The sequence below is a fragment of the Natrix helvetica genome (assembly GCF_964273705.1).
Source record: "Natrix helvetica genome assembly, chromosome: 8".
NCBI lineage: Eukaryota > Metazoa > Chordata > Lepidosauria > Squamata > Natricidae > Natrix > Natrix helvetica.
Window position 1 is genome coordinate 5,661,583 of NC_138559.1, and position 10,639 is coordinate 5,672,221.

Below are 10,639 nucleotides of genomic sequence, written 5' to 3' on the forward strand. Positions count from 1 at the left end.
GGGTTCCCCTTTTATAGGGATCGGGTACGCCCCTCGACCAATCAGAACGATACCTGTTTCCCGCTGTAGCAGCGGACCAGAGGGGAGACTTGCCACGATATATGCTAATATCTAACACCCCTCCCCTCCTAGACGGAACGTTGCGGTAGGTAACATAGTCTTTTAGGTATGTTGGGGGTTGTCTTACTCGGGAGGAACGTCGTGGTTCTGGTTGGTCAGAAATGGTTTCCGGATCGGATGCTTTTCCCGTTCCACGTTCGGGAGGTTTCGTACCCTCGTTGCTAGGGCGTTCCGGAGTCTGCTCGGTTGCGTTGCCTGGGGGTTGCTCTGCTTCGTGCGTGCTTTCTTGTCCCGAGCTTGGTTCGCAGGTGTCGTAGTTTTCTATGATGAGGCTCTCGCGTGGCTGACTCTCTGTAGGCAGGAAAATCTCGTCTTCGTTTCGAAGGTCTGAGTGCGCTAGGCGACCCCGAAGTTGATCGATGTGCCTTTTCCAGTTCCGCCCATCTTCCAGTTCCAGCAGATACGATCGTGGACCCGTGATGCCAATGACCTTTGCCGGCATCCACAATGTTCCCCCTGCATAGTTGTGGGCGTATACTGAATCCCCTATGCTAAAAGACCGAATTTTGCTTGTGGAGTCTGGGGGAGCTGTGGCAGAGTAATTTGGGTGAAGATGGTCCAGGTGAGACCGTAGACGGCGGCCCATGAGTAGTTCAGCGGGGCTCCTACCCGTCGTTGCACTTGGGGTGATATGCTGAATTAAAAGGTAATGATCAATGCGTGTTTGCCAATCACCTGGACCCATCCTAGCGAGGGCCTCTTTTGCGAATCGTACCATTCTCTCCGCCTGTCCATTTGATGCCGGATGGAATGGCGCGACGAGGGCGTGCCGAATTCCCTGACCTGCTAGATATGTCTCAAATTGCATGGCCGTGAACTGGGGCCCGTTATCGGAGACCAGGAGGTCGGGCAGGCCATGGGTGGCAAAAAGTCGCCGTAGAGCCTTAATGACTGCCTCTGCCGTGGTTGAAGTCATTAGGACTACATCTAGCCACTTTGAGTATGCATCCACAACTATAAGGAAAGTCTGACCTTGGAATGGCCCTGCGAAATCGATGTGTATTCGCGACCAGGGTGCTTTAGGTTTCTCCCATTCTGTGGCGGGCGCTTCCGGGGGTGCTGGTCTCGATTCCTGGCATGGGTCGCAAGTGGCCACCCACTCCTCTATTTCTTTGTCCATGTTTGGCCACCAAACGTAACTTCTTGCTAACGCCTTCATTCTAACAATCCCCGGATGACCAACATGTAAAGCATCTAATACATTCCTTCGTAAAACATACGGAATAACAACTCGATCCCCCCACAATAAACAACCTTGTAACACTGAGAGTTCGTCCCGTTTTGACCAAAACATTTTGAATTCCGGGCCCACGTTGCCCTTCGGCCACCCCCTCCAAACCCAAGTTTGAACTTGTTTTATTACATTGTCTTTAGAGGAGAACCTTGCAACGTCGTATGAAGAAACCGGTCCAGAGTCCAAACAGTCAATGAGCAATACCGGTACTTCTGGAGTGGGGTCTGGCAGAATGTCAGGTAATGGGCAACGGCTGAGTGCGTCTGCGTGTCCGAGAGTGGAGCCCGGTCGATGAATCAATTTGTATGAGTACGCAGCCAGGAAAACAGTCCACCTGGTCATGCGTGGAGAAAGGGAGACCGGAGTGGGGCGGTTTCCCGCCAAAAGTCCCAACAACGGTTTGTGATCTGTAATTAGTTCAAAATCGCTACCGTAGAGGTATTCGTGGAAACGCTTTACTCCAGCTACAGCAGCCAGCGCTTCCCTGTCCATTTGGCTGTAATTCCTTTCGGCCGATGAAAGAGTTCTGGAGTAGAAGGCGATGGGTGCTTCTTTTCCGTCGGGCATCCTGTGGCTGAGGACTGCTCCAACTCCGAAGGGTGATGCGTCGCAGTTCAATACCAGCGGTAGGGTCTGGCTGTATTGGACAAGCAGTGAGTCAGTGGTGAGCAGGCGCTTTACCCCGGCGAAAGCTGCAGCTTCGGATCGTCCCCATTTCCATGGTGCATTCCTCTGGAGTAGACGGTGTAGTGGCTCAGCAACGGTCGCCTTCTGCCTCAGAAAAACGCTGTAGAAGTTAAGTAGTCCGAGGAAAGCCTGCAACTCGGTCTGATTTCGTGGTGTGGGGGCGTCCTGGATCGCCTTAATTTTCTTTGAAGTGGGGTGTATTCCCTGACCATCGATTCTATAACCCAGGAATTCTACGCTAGGCACGTTAATTTGGCATTTTTCCTTTTTAAGGCGGAGACCCTTTTCTCTGATTCTGGCCAAAACAGTTCTGACTCTTTTATTTAATTGCTCCTCGTTTGCAGCGGACACCAAGATGTCGTCAAAATAGGGGACGACTCCCGGTATCCCTTGCAAAAGTCGTTCCATGACGCTCTGGAACAATCCTGGGGCAATACTCACACCGAATTGTAGCCGGTTGCATTTGAATGCTCCTCTATGCGTCACTATAGTTTGGGCCTCCGCTGTGGCGCTATCAAGTGGCAGTTGCTGGTAAGCTTGTGCCATGTCTAACTTAGCAAATACCTTTCCTGGCCCCAACGAGTGCAATAAGTGCTGTACTACAGGCACAGGGTATGCGCTCTGTTGTAGCGTGACATTAATTGTGCATTTATAGTCCACGCAGATGCGGACTGATCCGTCTGGTTTGACTGGGGTCACGATGGGTGTTTCCCAGCGTGCGTGATCTACCGGCTCAAGGATTCCTTGCTCCACTAACTTATCTATTTCCTTATCTATTTTTGGGCAGAGTGCAAAAGGCACTTGTCTCGGTTTAAGTCGGATTGGCGCCACTTTGGGGTCTAAATTGAATGATATTGGTTTACCCACATACTTACCAAGACCGGGGTTGAACACATCCTCGAACTCCTTAAAAATCTGTTCAGCGCTGCTGTTTCTCACGGCGTTGATTCCGGTGACTTCTAACCCCAGGGCTTCAAACCAATCAAGCCCCAGAAGGTTCTGTAATGGCCCGCTGGCGATGGTCACGGGCAGCTGGGCTTCGATGTCCTTGAAACGGATGTGGAATGTGCCTTGGCCCACGATGGGGACTTGGTTCCCCTGGTAGTCTCGTAGCAGGACGTCTGGAGCGCGTAGTTGGCTCTTTCTGAGGCTAGGGATAGCCTGTTTCATGGATGCCCATGAAATAATCGTCAGGGTCGATCCTGTGTCAACTTCTAGATTGCAGGGTGAGCCCTCCAAGAGGACTGTGACTCTCAGCCTTTTTGGCCGCTTAGGGCGGACCTGATGTATTGTGGTGAGATACGTTCGCAACTCCTCTCTCTGGGTCAACTCTATCTCATCGTCTACATCCTGAAAATACTCTCGTTGAGCGTCTTGATAGAACGCTCTTTCAGCTCTTTGTGTGTATTCTTTCTGGGGATACGCTCGCTCAGCTCCTTGTGAGTAATCTCTCTGGGGATACGCTCGTTCAGCTCTTTGGAAATTTTCTCTCTTGGTAAACACTTGTGGATTTCTCTCTGGGCGCCCTTTTTGATTTCGCCAAGACCCTGGGTTGGGCTTCTGTTGGCGGTACATGGGTGGCTGCCGTGAGGCAGGGACTCCGCTCCGGCACACTCGTGCGATGTGCCCAAGTTTGTTGCAGTGCGAACAAACAACGTTCCTGAACCTACAAGTAGACCTGGGGTGATTCCCTCCGCAGCTTGCGCAGGGCGGCAAACGGAATCCGGGTCTCCCCCCAGGCCTCAAGTGACTGCTCTGCATCAGGTGACTGTCCTCGAACTCGGGATTCTCGTAGTCGGGGCTTGTGTCCTTGTAGTGTACTCTGGTTTGTCTTGGTGCTGGCTGGTTTACGTTGGCCCCTCGTTGTATGGTCACCGATGATTTCTCCGCTGACTCTGACGCTCTTGCTTCGTTTAGCGCTATCTGTAGGGTTAAATTCGGGTTTGCCAACAGCTTCTTTTGTAGCAAAATGTCTCTTAACCCACAGATGAGCTGCGCTAAGATGTGCTCGTCCAGATCCCTGAACTCGCAGTGAGTTGCTGCTTTTCGTAGGGCTGCAACATATTGATTTATGGATTCTCCCGCCTTCTGGTTCCTCGTGTTGAATTCCTTGCGGCAGACATGGCGGGAAGGTTTTGGCGCGTAATGAGTTTGCAGAGCCTGTTGCAACGCCGTCCACGATACTGCCTGTATTGGAGTAGGCGCGGTGAGGTCTCTGGCCGTATTGAAGACTTCCTTTCCGCAGTAGCCGAGGAAGATGTTTTTCTTCCTCGCGTCGGTGATCCCCGTGTATTCGTTCGCTTCGAGGAAACACTCGAAACGAATCATGAAGGCTTCCCATTCGTCGTTTGCTGGGTCGAAAGGAGCAGGGGGAGCATGCATCGCCATCTTCTCTGTTTGAATTTGCCGCGCTGCGGTGATCTGAGATGGCTGCCGGAATTTCTGCCGAATTCCTGGGCTGGATCAAATCCGGAGATTCTGGAGGTAGCGTTCTTCGTCCTATCTGCCTCTCGATCCCACCCTCGTCGCCAATGTTAGATCTGGGCAACGAGAGACAGACTGCGGACACGAAGTGACTTAACAGCTCTTTATTAGTAATAGTAGTGATCCAGCTTGCTCTGTGGTCGGAGGGTTCCCCTTTTATAGGGATCGGGTACGCCCCTCGACCAATCAGAACGATACCTGTTTCCCGCTGTAGCAGCGGACCAGAGGGGAGACTTGCCACGATATATGCTAATATCTAACAGTTTGTGTGTTGCTATGTGCCCTTCTGCCTTTCTCCAATGATACTCTTGGAAGAAATGTCCTTCTGGGGTCTGCTCCAAGTGGGGGAAAAGACACTGGAGACATGGAGGCTGCTTGGAAAGATGGTTTTAATGGTGGACAGGACCACATGGCTTGACCTCCTGAGCAGAAAAGGTGATCACATGCTTCAATGTTGGTGGAGAAGAAGAGAGAAGGAAAGGGAAGGGCTGAAGAAGGGCTTGCAGGGCTTTTTGTAATCTGTTCGGCCCCACCTATCTGTTTCCTGTTCCTGTGTAAGAAATGTATTCTGATTGGTTTCAGACTCACATGGGCCCATGCAAGGGCAACCCTCTAGGCTGAGTTTTGAATCCAGGTTTGGTTGAGTTCAGATGCCATGTGGTCAGTTGAGTAAAGGCTTATATTATCATGCCTTCATTCCCATCCCCCTGGAGCTGAAGGGGAGAAGTCTTTTATTAAGTAAAGGGACTGGCTCAGGCTTTAATGGCCCATGGACAAAAGGTGGGGGCAGGAAGCTGCAGGGAGAGTTACCTTGTCTTTTTGAAACGTGTTTCTTTTCACATCCAGACAAATACTCTGCCTTTTCAATATTTCCTAGGATATTTCATTTTTCTGGGGGAGGGCTGGGTGATAACTTCCTACACAGGGATTTATTATTATTTCCCCCACTTCTTTCGAAAAGTACAGAGGCATCTCATTGGCAATCTTGACCCCCTGGCTGGTAGTGCCAATCTTCTGTCTTCCATGACAGTGAGAGCTTTTGCAGAAGGGAAGGCAGTTACCAGCCCCCCCCCCTCCCTGAAAACATTTCCAGAAAAGCTGGGCGAGGCATTCGTTGCCAATTGTGGTCTTAAAAATAAAAAAAATGTAAACAAAAAAAAAGAGGGAAAATGGAAAAGCCTTGTAGAAATAAAAATAAAATAAGAATCTGAACGGAAGTGAGGCAGGGTTTAGAATTCTGTTCTCCAACCAAATTCTTACAATAACATTGCTTGCATTCTCACTTCCCTACAGGACCCGTCCTTACTCTTATTTTCTCTTCATAGGACTCCTACAACAAATTGTTCTGTGGAAAGTTATCACCTAGTCCTCTCCCAGAAAAATGAAATATCCTAGGAAATATTGAAAAGGCAGAATATTACATTTCCCTGGATGCGAAAAGGAAGAAACATGTTTAAAGAGAGAATAGCTCCTTGTAGCTTCCTGCCTCCACCCACTTTGTCAATGGGCCCTTAAGATGCCCAAGCCAGTCTATTCTACATAATAAAGAGTTCTCCCCTTCAGCTCCAGGGGGATGGGATTAAAGCAGGATAATATTGGCCCTTTACCCAACTCCCCACATGGCATCTGAGAACTCAACAGGGACGTTCAGTCATTGGAGGCAGGGGAGGCAGAGCCTCACCTCTCATCATGAAATAATAATATATAACAATAATATCCACAAGGGAGTTTCATATATATAAGAGGAAGAGGAGGGAGGAGGAGGAGCGCGCACGGGGTGGTGCCAGCTGGGCAACCGGCGGAGGCAGGAGGGTTCTCGGAAGCGCCAATAACCTTCCTGCCTCCGCTGTATTTTGCGCGCTCCTCGCGACTGCAATAGACATCCAGAAGTGGCAGGGGCTTGATGATGTCGCCACAGCTGCCGTGCGCGGACGGACGGAGGTAGCGAGAGTGGCGCCGAGGCAGTCCGGCGGATGAGCGACCGAGGATCAGGCTGCCTGATTCTCCATCGCTCGCTCTTTCGTCCGCCCGGACCCCTCGGCGCCATTCTGGTTACCTCCGTCCCAGCAGCGACGTCGGCGATGTCATCAAGACGAAGTGGCTTGGAGGCAAAGTGCTTTTCTGTGCTTTTCTGTGCGTCTGGCGTTTAGGTAGATAGCCTGATGTCCTAAACGGCAGACGCACAGAAAAGAAGCTGCTGTTGGGGATCGCGGAACGCGAGCCGGCGAAGCGCAATCAGGAAGGCGGGGAATGGAATCACGATCCCATTCCCCGCCTTCCTGAATGCGCTCTGCCGGCGAAGCGCTCCACGATCCTTTTCTGTGCGTCTGGCGTTTAGGTAGATAGCCGGATGTTCTAAACGCCAGACGCACAGAAAAGAAGCTGCTGTTGGGGATCGCGGAACGTGAGCCAGCGAAGCGTGATCAGGAAGGTGGGGAATGGGATCATGTGTGCTTGAGGCTGAGGCAGCCTCAGGCTCCAACACACGTGGTCCCATTCCCCGCCTTCCTGATGACGTCACCAGTGTCACCAGCCTCACCAGCTGTAAACCTCACCGCACGTCACTGGAACTCAACCAAACCTGGATTCAAAACGCAGCCTAGAGGGTTGCCCCTGCATGGCCCCATGGGAGTCTGACAACCAATCAGAAGACAAGCTCAAGATCAAAGGCCAGAGAGGGCATAAAACCAGGGACTCAGCTTCTCTTCCTCCCTTCTCTTCTCTTCTCCACCAACATTGAAGCATGTGATCACCTTTTCTGTTCAGGAGCTCAAGGCATGTGGTCCTGTCCACCATTAAAACCATCTTTCCAAGCAGCCTCCATGTCTCCAGTGTCTTTTTCCCCACTTGGAGCAGAACCCAGAAGGACATTTCTCCCAACAGTCCCTTTAAAGATTAATGAATGTATTAAATCACATGATTCCATGGATTAGATTCCATGATTAGATTGACAAGTGAGTTATTGTTGTTAGTTGTGAAGTCATTGCGACCCCATGGACAATGTTTCTCCAGGCCTTGCTGTCGTCCACCATCCTCTGAAGTCCATTTAAGCTCACGCCTATTGCTTCAGTGACTCCGTCCAGCTACCTCCTTCTCTGCCATCCCCTTCTTCTTTTGCCCTCCATCGTTCCCAGCATTGGGCTCTTCTCCAGGGAGTCCTTCTTCCTTCTCATCAGGTGGCCAAAGTCTTTGAATTTCCTCTTCAGGATATGGTCAGGGTTGATCTCCTCTAGGACCGACCGGTTGGATCACCTTGCAGTCCAAGGGACTCGCAGGAGTCTTCTCCAGCACCAGAGTTCAAAGGCCTCCATTATTTGGCGCTCAGCCTTCCTTAAAGTCCAATCTTCACAGCCATCCATTGCAACTGGGAAAACCACAGCCTTTAGGCAATTTTGTTGGCAGGGTGATGTCTCTGCTTTTTAGTATGCTATCTAGATTTGCCATCGCTTTTCTCCCCAGGAGCAAGCATCTTTTAATTTCTTGGCTGCAGTCTCCATCTGCGCTGATCTTGGAGCCTAGGAAAATAAAATTTGTCCCTACCTCCATTTCTTCCCCATCTATTTGCCAGGAATTGAGAGGGCCGGATGCCATGATCTTCATTTTCTTAATGTTGAGTTTGAAGCCAACTTTTGCACTCTCCTTCTTCACCCGCATCAAGAGGCTCTTTAGTTCCTCTTCGCTTTCTGCCATTAGAGTGGCATCATCTGCATATCTGAGGTTGTTGATATTTCTCCCGGCAGTCTTAATTCCAATTTTTGATTCCTCTAGCCCCTCCTTTCTTGTGATGTGCTCTGCATATTAAGCTAAACAGGCAAGATGACAGTATGCAGCCTTGCTGGACTCTTTTCCCAATTTTGAACCTGAAGAATCAGCTGATGGAATGTATGTCCAGATGAGGCCCCGGGGATGAGGAGATAAGACCTAGGTATGGATGCGATGGACATGAGAGTGAGGAATATGAATTCTGATAAAACATTTTCTCTTGTCTTCATTTATTTGCCTTGACAATTAAGAGCTTTGCTCCTTTTCTCTCTCTCTCACTGCAGAAACGGGGGGAGGGTTTTTTTTTTTTTTGCCTCAGACAAATGTTTTAAACAGCTTTTACTTTTCTCTATGGAAGGGGAGGGGTCACGGGGGAGCTGCCTCAAATAAACTGTTTGTTCTTTTATTCTGCTCTGTAATAGGAGTGGGGCTGCACGTTAACAGCACGACAGAAGTCAGCACCTTAAAACCACTAGCCAGGATATTAGGAACAAGAATAGCTCACTTATAAGAAAAAACCCCAAACTCACATAGCTGGCACACTTTGCAAGATACCCGTGACCTGGGGTGAAAAAACAAGTAATAATAATAATAATAATAATAAATATTTATTTCTTAGCCGCACCCTCTCCCGAAGGACTCGGGGCGGCGTACAATGAAACATATGAAATAAATATGGACAAAACAAACATATAACAGAGACATATACCGAGACATACACAAGGAGGAGGTCGGCTGATAAATAAAACAATTAAAATACAGTCTTTAAAAACCCCTAGATAATTAAATATAATTAAAATACCCAGTAAAAGCCCGTCAGGAGCGATATGGTTAGATCAAAGTTGAGCCAGGCCAGCTGCTTGGAATAGGTGGGTCTTAAGCTTAATACGAAAGGAGTGGAGGTCAGAGGTATTCCTAATATCCGGAGGGAGGTCATTCCACAGGGCTGGGCCCGCCACAGAGAAGGCTCTACTCCTAGGCGCCGCCCCCCGACACTGTCTAGTGGACGGCACCTGGTGACTTAACATTGAGCTATTTAACATAACAAGCGTTGGGGGGGGGGCTGAAATCCAAATAACCAATCAATATAATCTGTTATGCATGAATTATTAAGGGGAAGGGCAAAGGGTTGAATGTGACCATCCCTTGACTATAAAAACTGGTTTCAGATCCTAATTTTGGCCCTTGGTTAACTCTCAAACTGGGGTCCTTATATCTTGGTACCAAAATAGAAGTTTCATTCTGGATCACACTTTGTGTCCGCTGACTTATTGGCTTCGACACCAAGCAAGAGCCCAGTTTTGGGCTCAACCAACTCATCAATGGTTCCGGTAACCATTTCTCACTGTTGCTTCTTGACCCGCATGTAGGTTTCTCCAGAGACAAATAAGATGGTCTGGAGAAGGGAGAAACTTTGCGTCAATGAGAGATTTTGGGGATCCACCCAGGATATAGTCTAAGCTGTAACTTTCTCTGTCCTGCTTGTCTTCTATTTCTGCTTGGAAAAACGTTGCTAGATTCTTTGCTCTCTGTTGCTTTCAATGTCGTTTCATACTTTTTTAAAAAAAGCAATTTTAGCCTCTCAGAGCTGCAGGAAACAAAACACATCGTCTAATGGGCTATATTGACACAATATACTGACCCAACGATTGAAATAAACACGGTTGGCTCAGCGAAGCTGATTTTTCTGAATCTACATGCCCAGGAATGGTGAACTAATGACCCACTCTGGAACTGTAGGAGGTGCTGGGTCAGGGTTTCCTCAAATTCAGCAACTTTTAAGATGTTGGGACTTCAGTTCTCAGAAATCCCCCGACACATTGAGTCAAAGGGTGTGTGTGAGAGAGATTTTCAGTTAAAGGCAGCCAGGGGTGCGTTTCTTGAAGGAGGGGAGGAGGGGGGAGGAAAGGAAGGAAGGATGAAAGAAAGAAAGAAAGAAAGAATTAATTCTACAGCAACTTGATTCTAACTTCCTTTCAGTTCATACTTTGCAGCAATCCTAAAATCTGTATGTGGATCAGGCTGGCATAGCTGCCCTTAATTTCTGTGGGAAGGAAGGAAGGAAGGAAGGAAGGAAGGAAGGAAGGAAGGAAGGAAGGAAAGAGAATGGGAGGGAGGGAGGAAAGAATGGGAGGGAGGGAGGAAGGAAGGAGAGAATGGGAGGGAGGGAGGAAAGAGAGAATGGGAGGGGGGAGGGAGGGAGGAAGGAAGGAAAGAATGGGAGGAAGGGAGGAAGGGAGGGAAGGAGGAAAGAGAGAATGGGAGGGGGGAGGGAGGGAGGAAGGAAGGAAAGAGAATGGGAGGAAGGGAGGAAGGGAGGGAGGAAAGAGAGAATGGGAGGGAGGGAGGGAG